Here is an 8,801-nt window from a genome sequence, read left to right on the forward strand (position 1 = left end):
CAATTCTCAACTTCATATCAGAAGACAAAAAACCCAGGATAGCTAAAACAACCCTATACAATAAAAGAACTTCTGGAGATAATCACCATCCATGATTTCAATGATTTCAAACTGTACTACAGAGAAATAGTGATTAAAACCCAAATGGTATTGGTACACAAGTAGATTGATTGATCAAGAGAAACTAACTGAAGACTCAGAAATAAGCCCATACACCTTTGGATACTTGATTTTTGACAAAAATGCCAAAACCATAGAAAGGAGGAAAGAAAGCATCATCAACAAATAAATGGTGCTGGTCTAACTGAATGTCTGCATGTAGAAGAATGCAAATAGATCCATATTTATCACCCTGCACAAAATGCATTTCAATGTGGATCAAGGACTTCAACATAAATCCAGATACACTAAATATGATACAAGAGAAAGTAGAGAACAGAGTTGAATGCATTGTTCAGGAGAAGGCTTCCTAAACAGAACACCAATAGCTCAGACTCTAAGATCAAAACTTAATAAATGAGATCTCAAGAAACTGAAAAGCTTCTGTAAGGTAAAGGACACTGACAATAGGACAAAATGGCACCCTACAGATTGGGGAAAGATTGTCACAAACAGAGGCTAATACATAAAGTATATAAAGAAATCAATAAGTTAAACTCCAAAGTCCAAATAACCCAATTAAAATATGGTTTACAGAGCTAAACAGAGAGTTCTTCACAGAGGAATGTCAAATGATTGAGAAGCTTTTTAAGATTTGTTTGGCATTCTTAGTCATCAGGAAAATGACCCTGAGATTCCACTTTATACCCATCATTGTGGCTAAGATCAAAAGTCCAAGTGACAGCACATGCTGTGGTGAGTATGTGGAGCAAAAGGAACATTCCTCCATTGCTGGTGGGATTGCAAATTTGTATGACTACTCTGGAAACCAATCCGGATATTCTTCAGAAAATTGGGAATATTTCTACCTCAAGACCTAGCTATACCACTTCTGGGGTTATACTCAAAAGGATGCCTCACCATATTACAAGGACACATAGTCAACTATGTTCATAACAACTTTATTTGTAATAGCCAGAAACTGGAAAAATAAAAAACAGATATCCTTCAACCAAAGGATGGATTAAGAAAGTAAACGTACCCAATAGAATACTACTCTACTATAAAAAACAACAACATCATGAAATGTGCAGGAAAATGGATGGAACTGAAAAATATCACTGAGTAAAGATAACCCAAAACCAAAAGGAAATTCATGGTATGTACTCATTTAGTGGATATTAGCCATAAAGTACAGCATACACATGCTACAATCCTCACACCCCAAAAAGCTAAGTAACAAGTAAAGCCCAAGGGAGATGCTTGAATATTACTCACAAGTGGAAATAAAATACTCATCAGAGGCAGATGAAGGAAAGGAATTGGGTGGTACAAGGGTTTGAGAGGGGAACAAGTGGACATTAAGTGTGGTGAGAGCCAGGAGAGGGAGAAGGAAGAAAGAACAGAAATCTGCAGCTGGTGTGTGTTTGAGGGGACATTTCTAGGATATGCTAGAGACCTGGGATGGGTCTCCTGGGAGTTTATGGGAGTGACACTAGCTAAAACTCCTAGCAGTGGGGGATATGAAGACTAAAGTGGCCTGTACCCAGCAGAACTCCCAGTGTTGGGATAAGGACACTAACCCATTTACAAAACCTTCACCACCTAATGCGTCCTGCCTAGGAGAATTGCAGGGACAACGATAGAGCAGAGACTTAGGGAACGGCCAACTAATGATCAGCCCAACCTGAGACCCACCCCATGGCCAAGAGCCAATCCCTAACACTATTAATGGTACTCTATTATTCTTACAGACAGGAGTCTAGCATAAATATCAGCTGAGAGAATTCATCCAGCAGCTGACTGAAACAGACACAGAGACCCACAGCCACACGTTGGACAGAGCTTGGGGAGTCTTTTGGAAGAGTTGGGAGAAGAATTGCAGGACCGGATGGGATAAGAACTCCACAGGAAGACCAACACTGTCAACTAACCTGGACTCTTTGAGGCTCCTAGAGACTGAACCACTGACTAAAGTCCATACAAGGGCTGGACCTAGAACCCCAACAAATATATAGCAGATATGCAGCTTGATTCTCATGCAGTTCCCCCAACAACTTTGCCATAATCTGTTGCCTGTTCTAACTGGGCTTCCTCTCGAGTCTCAGTAAGAGAAGATGTACCAGGTCCAGTAGTGACTTGATGTTCCAGGGTGGGTTGGTCGTTGCTGGAGTCTGGGGGAGGGAACCCCTCCTTCCTGAAGGAGAAGGGAGGATGGGGAGGAGCTGTTCAAGGAGAAGCAGGTGAACAGGAGAAGAGGGGAGACTGCAATCAGGATGTAAAGTGAATATAAATAAATTAATGGAGGAAAACAATGATATCAGAATAGTAGATACACACTATAAATCAGTGGCAACTAGGGTCTCATGGGTCACATAATATAATTCATAGAATATTTAAATTCTTCTCAAACTTAGATCCAGATCAAGGTTACCTGGAGAATTTGAAATAAATAAAAGTCCAATTTCCATTCTCCCTTTCTGGAATTCAAAACAAATGCATGTGCCCTGAATTCTGGATGGAAAATGGGCACACTCCCAAGGTTATTCTAATGAAGATGCAAACTTGAAAGGTTCTACTTTAGAGCCAAGCAGCAGGAGACAAGGCCTCAGTTTGGCAGTCTTTGATTCTGAAGATACCACCTTTGCTTTTTTAAAAGACTTATTTATTTTATGTGTATGAGTACACTGTCCCTCTCTTAGACCAGCCAGAATAGGGCATTGGATACCATTACAGATGGTTGTGAGCCACCATGTGGTTACTGGGAATTAAACTCAGTACCACTGGAAAAGCAGTCAGTGCTCTTCACCAGTGAGCCATCTCTCTAGCCCTGAGCAGCACTCTGAGGGAGAATCAGTCCCTAGTCCAAATGGTTTCTTTTACTGAATGTCAAAGTTTACAGAGTTCTTGTTTGGTGTCACTATTACAAATGAGAGACCAGAAGCCTGAGATGCTAAAGCTGAAGATATGCATTTTGTTAAATGAAAACTAGAATGAAGAGTATCACATAGTGTTACATTAGTCTTTTTTCCACTGTAGATGACATTCCTGTCTATGCTACATTACTTGAAAATGCAGCAAAGAGAACTTGTCAGTGTTAAACTGGGAAATAACTAGCAATACATTGTTGACAACTTTACAGTAGCTTTATTTACATATATTTATCCTAACTTCCTTCTTAAGTATTTATAATTATCCATATTCATTGTTTTCACATAGCTGTGATGAAAAATACCTGAAAAAAAAAACAATGAAATGGAGCAGTGTATTTTTAATTCCAGGTTTAAAATTCTTTAGCCCATAGGTATGTATTGCATTGATTCCTGGCCAAGAATAAGGCAGTTGGGATGTGTGGCTCTGTGTAACTTCTTCACTTCATGAGGGACAAGAAGTAAAAGGCCAGTGTACAAATAGGGACAACGTAGAGCTTACAGGACATACTCTAGTGACCTACTTCCTTCAGGTAGGTTCTTTTACTAAAGGTTCTAGAACTTTCTCAAATAATGCCTGTGAGATTCATTCATCTTCAAAAGGTATCTGTTTTTTCCTTTGTTTTCTGTAGTGTTATTGATTAAGCATGGGCTTAATGAATGTTACACAAAAGTCTTAGCACTAAGCTATATCCCCAGCTACTTAAAGTATACTTTGATGAACAATAATTCCTAAAAATCAGAGGGTAATGACATTTGGCTTCCAGTTAGAAAGTAAGAAAGAAAGGGCTTTGGTTCTCTCCAGAAGTCCCGGATGAAGAAGAGTCACTTGCCATTCAGAGCTTCTATTGTCCATACCTGGTTCTTGTCCACAAGCAGTCCACCAGTGGCCAGGTTAACTAGAAACAGTCCCACAATATTCAGCTACCTGAGAGCTCCCCCTGCTCATTGTAGTATTTTATCTCACCCCACCATCTGTACAAAGGAGGTAGTTAGGAACCAAGACTTGAAAAGAGCCATCCTTGAAACTTCAGGATCTCCCAGCATTCCAGTGAACATCCAAAGAGTAAGGTGCCCTTGGCTGTGTTACCTTGCAATCAAATAAATAAGAAAGTGAAAGCAGACTCTGGTCTAAGGATTCAAGAGTGCAAGTGAAGAACTAGATCACTGGCTAGTGCATTACTTCTGGCTTAATTGGACCCATTTTCTCTTTCTAGTTACTTAGCTATTGTGTGTGATTGATTCCAGTGTTCTGTGGTTGGATGTCCTAGGAACTCATGTAATTCTTTTTATTTGGAATGAGATGCTTTATTTCTTGCTTTTAATACATTGATTTCTGTTGCAATGTTTATTGTATTTTTTCTATTGTGTAAGTTAAGAAGTAGCTGCATGTATCATCTTTGATTAATCTAGGTTTTAAATTTAAATTTATATCAGGGCACCTGGTTTTCTTATATTCTGTCAGATTGTCACTGGGCTACATGGTGTCTTTATAGCCTTGGAAAACCTAATAGTAGGAGTTCCTATCTATTCTATGAGTAGTTTTTGAGGCCATTTTAGTGATTTTAAGCGATCTTCTAATGAGATTATATTTTAGTCAGCATTTGTGATAAAAGTATATTCCATGTCTGTTCTAATATTTTAATAAATGGTACTAAACATTAATATTCAGAAATATTTTTGAATAGACTCTAAAAATATATGTTCTTATTTTGTAGATCTAGATTTAGGTAGGAGATGCTGCCTGCTCATCAAGCTCCAAAGCAATCCATACTTTTGCTCATAAGATCATATTAAAAATGTTTATTTATATTATTCTTGTGTATGTGTGTGTAAATGCCACATATGTTTGGGTGATCATAGAAACAGGAAAAAGGCATTAGATTCCTTGAAGCAGGAATTAGCAGGGGCGCTGGGAACCAAACTAGGATCCTTCAGAAGAGTAGTCAGGGTCATCTCAGTATTATCCTAGGTGGTTAACAGAATCCAAATATATACATACACATAAGAAATGAATAAAGATTGCTAGAAAAAGAAGTATGTATAGAGTTTAATTTTGTAACAGATGAAGTTAATTTTGTATGCAATTTGGTATATTTCAAGAGCAATATTTGAGGGGCATTGTTATAGCTGATCTGAAATGTAGTCAGCAGGATCAGGTTCTGAACATGTATTTCCAAGTTTGCATTGTTTTCTGAGGGCTATAGATAGAGCCTTTAGGGGTCAAGCCTGACATTTGGATAGGAAGGACTGAAGGGTAGACCTTTTAAACATATAAGAAGTGTTAACAGTCATTATTTGCTTCTTGCCCTACCAGCTTGGAAATAGCCACCACCCTCCATTCCTGACACCACAGATTGAGTGGTTCCAACCTGCCTTACCTGCCCTGATGTCTTGCAATCTTTGAAAGCATCATTCAAAATAAACTCTGCTCTCATTAATTGTTTCTTCCAAGGGTTATAACACAGCAACCAAAAATAGTACAGGATACTGGAACCAGAGAACTGATATCATTGCTGCAACTTAACCTGGTTGTATAAGTTGCTTGGAACTGGCTGGTAGGAGGAGTTTAGAAAAGTTTGCATCCAAGAACTAGAGAAACTTTAGAATGTTATAAGTGGAGTTAAATGAGCCTTGCTAGTGGAAGTTCAAAATACCAGAATGCAAGTGTGAATGTAAAAAGTAAGGACCCTAAGTCTATGTCATGGTTTTTGCTTACCACTTTGAGACAGATTTATAGTGAGAACTAGGAAGAAAAACAAAGAGGACTTAAAAATGTGAAGTTTGTAAAAACAACAACAACAACAACAACAACAACAAAAAACTGCATTCATTGAAAGTTTCAGAAACTGACTGTAATTACTAAAGAGCTTAATAGTCTTAAAGAGAAGCCATAAATTTTGCTGTTAAACAAAGTAAAGATGATTGGAGTAGAAGACCCTATCTGAAGGCTCCAGAGCATTAAAAGGCAAAGTCCTTTGAAAGAACCTTACCTAAACAGAGAGAGCCTCCAGGGTGTACAGCTGGGAAAAGTAATAGCCAGGTGTGAAGTGTGAAGTGTTTGTTTTTGTGTGGGATTTTTGTTTGTTTGCTTTTTTGTTTTTTGTTTTTTGTTTTCACAACGTGCAGTGGTTACCTTTAACTGCCAGCTGGATACAACATGGAGTTATCTGAAAGGGTTTTAATTAAGGAATTAGCTAAATAAGATTGGCCTATAAGTATATTTGTGGAATTATTTTGATTGTAAATTGAGGTAGGAGGGCACATCCCACTGTAGGAGGTATCAGCCCTAGGTAAGTAATACTTAAAGGTTCGGAACTATATAAAATAGCTTGCTGAGTATGAGCCAAACCAAGAGTCAGCTAGTGAGTAGCACCCTCACTAGTTCCTGAAATAATTCTTTGTCTATGAAATGTGTTCTTTCAGAAGCAATGCTCCATGAATCAGCAATCAAGTTACTTTCAAGTTCCTGTTTTATCTTTCCTCAGTGGTGGATCCTCACTTTCACTCATTAGTTTATATTAACTTGATACAAGTTAGAATCATCTGAGAGGTAAGGACTCCTTTAATATCAGGCTATAGGCAAGACTGTAGGGCATTTTCATAATGAGCATTGATGAGAAAGGTCCAGTCCATTTTGGATGGTGCCACTTTTGGGCTGATATCCTGGATCTATATGAAAGTAGGCTAAGCAAGCCAATAAGCAGTAGTCCACTGTGACTTCCGAATAAGCTCCTAAATGTTCCAGCCCAGTTTGAGCTCTTGCCTAATTTTCCTCAATGGACTATCATTTAGAAATGTAAGCCAAATAAACCTTGTCCTCCCCATAGTTTCTTTTGATCAGGAATTTTGGTCATGTTTTATTGTGGCAATAAAACTGGAACTCCACCAAAATATTAAAAAGCCATGATCCAATGGGATCTGGATGCTTCTTGAGATGGCAATTGGTATCTGTAGCATTTTGCTAGTTTTGAAAATATGGAGAATGGAGAATATGGAAATATGGAGAGTTATGGGCTCATGAATGGGAGCTTTCACCAGGGTTCCAGATAAAAGAATCCTACATTGCAACAGAGATCTCAGGACAGGAGGTGTCATGAAAGTGGACAGAAATAGAGTGCCTTATCCAGAAATGTGGTCTCATATGTTACAAAGTAGCATGCTCTAAGGCAATAGAGTTGGAGACCATATCATGATACCACATACCCCAGATGCTGGATATATCTAAATAAGTTAGGGTTTGTCATGCCTCTGGGTATAGAAGTTGTTTGCCCTTATGGGTTTCCATCTTGCTTTAATTCAACCATTCCTTAGTAGCATTCTTCTTCTCCCTCTGTGATGGACATGTTTGCATCATTATATACTAGAAACATGTAATCTTCATTTTTTAATTTTGCAAAGTTATACAGATAAAATATTACTCTGAATCTCCTGATTTTGTGGATATTTTTTCCTGCTTGATTTAGAATATTTCTTGCACATGCTTGAAAATATGTATCAGTTGTTAGGAATTGTTTATTTAAGATTAAATGCTGAAATCATAAAGCTTGTAGCATTCTTTGTACTATGGTTTTTGATCAATATTATATTTCTTCCATATTGTTGCTTGTACCCATTATTCATTCACTAATACTAGCGAAGATATTCTTTTTACCATGCCACAATTTATCTATTTTCCTATTGATGATATTTGCTACTGTTGGTATTTTAAACAGGGTTCCTATGAAAATTCACAACATGCATTCTGAGGCAAATAAGCTTGGGGTAGGTGTAAATTTAACTTCATAATTTTACACTGCTTACCAAACCAGCTGTAATAATGGAAAGTTTTACAAGCAAAATATTTTGTCTATATTCTTTGATTATTTCCACAGTAGTGGTACAATAGGATTACCTCTTAGTGGTCTTCATTTATGTTTACAATTTACTAATAGAGCTATGGAGGAATGAATGTTTCATATGTTTTGTAGAAATATCTGCTTTCTTACTAGTTAGCTTTATTTATATTGTGGTTTTGCTTGTAATAACATTGTGTGTACTAATTAACTTTTGTATTATATCCATTTCAGATATCTGCTATATTTTGGCTTGCTTATGTCTCCCATTTTTCTGTCTTTAGTCTTCCATTTTTTAAATGATATTAAATAGAAAAAATTCATAATGATTTAATATCAAATGTCTTGGGACTTATAGGTTATATCTCCTACAAAAGAGTTCCTCCTCTCTCAAAATGATTGCTAGCCCATCAATACCTCCTTTTTATGTAGCTGTTTCTTCCAAATAGAAACTGTCCTGCCTGAAGGGGGAAGAGACATTTCTAAGATTCAAGATTTTACTGAAACCTGTATTATTGCAGAAGCTCATGAAACACGATACTCAGGAAGCTCAGAAGTTATGAGGTTCACAAAGCCACTCCTCCAAGGTTATATAATAAACTAAACTGCTGGGGAGGTTAAAGGGGATTCTTTGTTGTTGGTGGTAGTTTTTTGGTTGTTTGTTAGCTTACTTTTTTTGGTGGAGCTGCTTGGAAGTTGGTCATGGAGCTCAATAATTAAGGCTTTCGTTTGGTTTGGTTTGGTTTGGTTTGGTTTAGTGGTTGATTGGTTGGTTGGTTTGTAAATGCAGTGGCCTTTGAGTGACCCATAACTCGGGAAGTAATCTCTCATTCATGTTTTAGTAAATAACCCTCATAGACCCATTAGTTCATAAAGCAGGACTTGGCAGAAGCATTTTCTTGGTTATATCAGTGTCCTATATAGAGTGAAACAGTAC

General features: G+C 37.5%; 1 long non-coding RNA gene across 1 annotated transcript; it reads left to right on the forward strand.

Annotated features, from left to right (window-relative positions):
* The first annotated feature begins 6,526 nt into the window (after positions 1 to 6,526).
* LOC116100570 lies at positions 6,527 to 7,861 on the forward strand. Its single transcript, XR_004122636.1, has 2 exons — positions 6,527 to 6,582; positions 7,745 to 7,861. It is a non-coding gene; the product is annotated as an uncharacterized LOC116100570 (long non-coding RNA).
* The last annotated feature ends 940 nt before the right edge of the window (positions 7,862 to 8,801 follow it).

Source organism: Mastomys coucha, unplaced genomic scaffold (genome assembly GCF_008632895.1).
Source record: "Mastomys coucha isolate ucsf_1 unplaced genomic scaffold, UCSF_Mcou_1 pScaffold21, whole genome shotgun sequence".
NCBI classification, from domain to species: domain Eukaryota; kingdom Metazoa; phylum Chordata; class Mammalia; order Rodentia; family Muridae; genus Mastomys; species Mastomys coucha.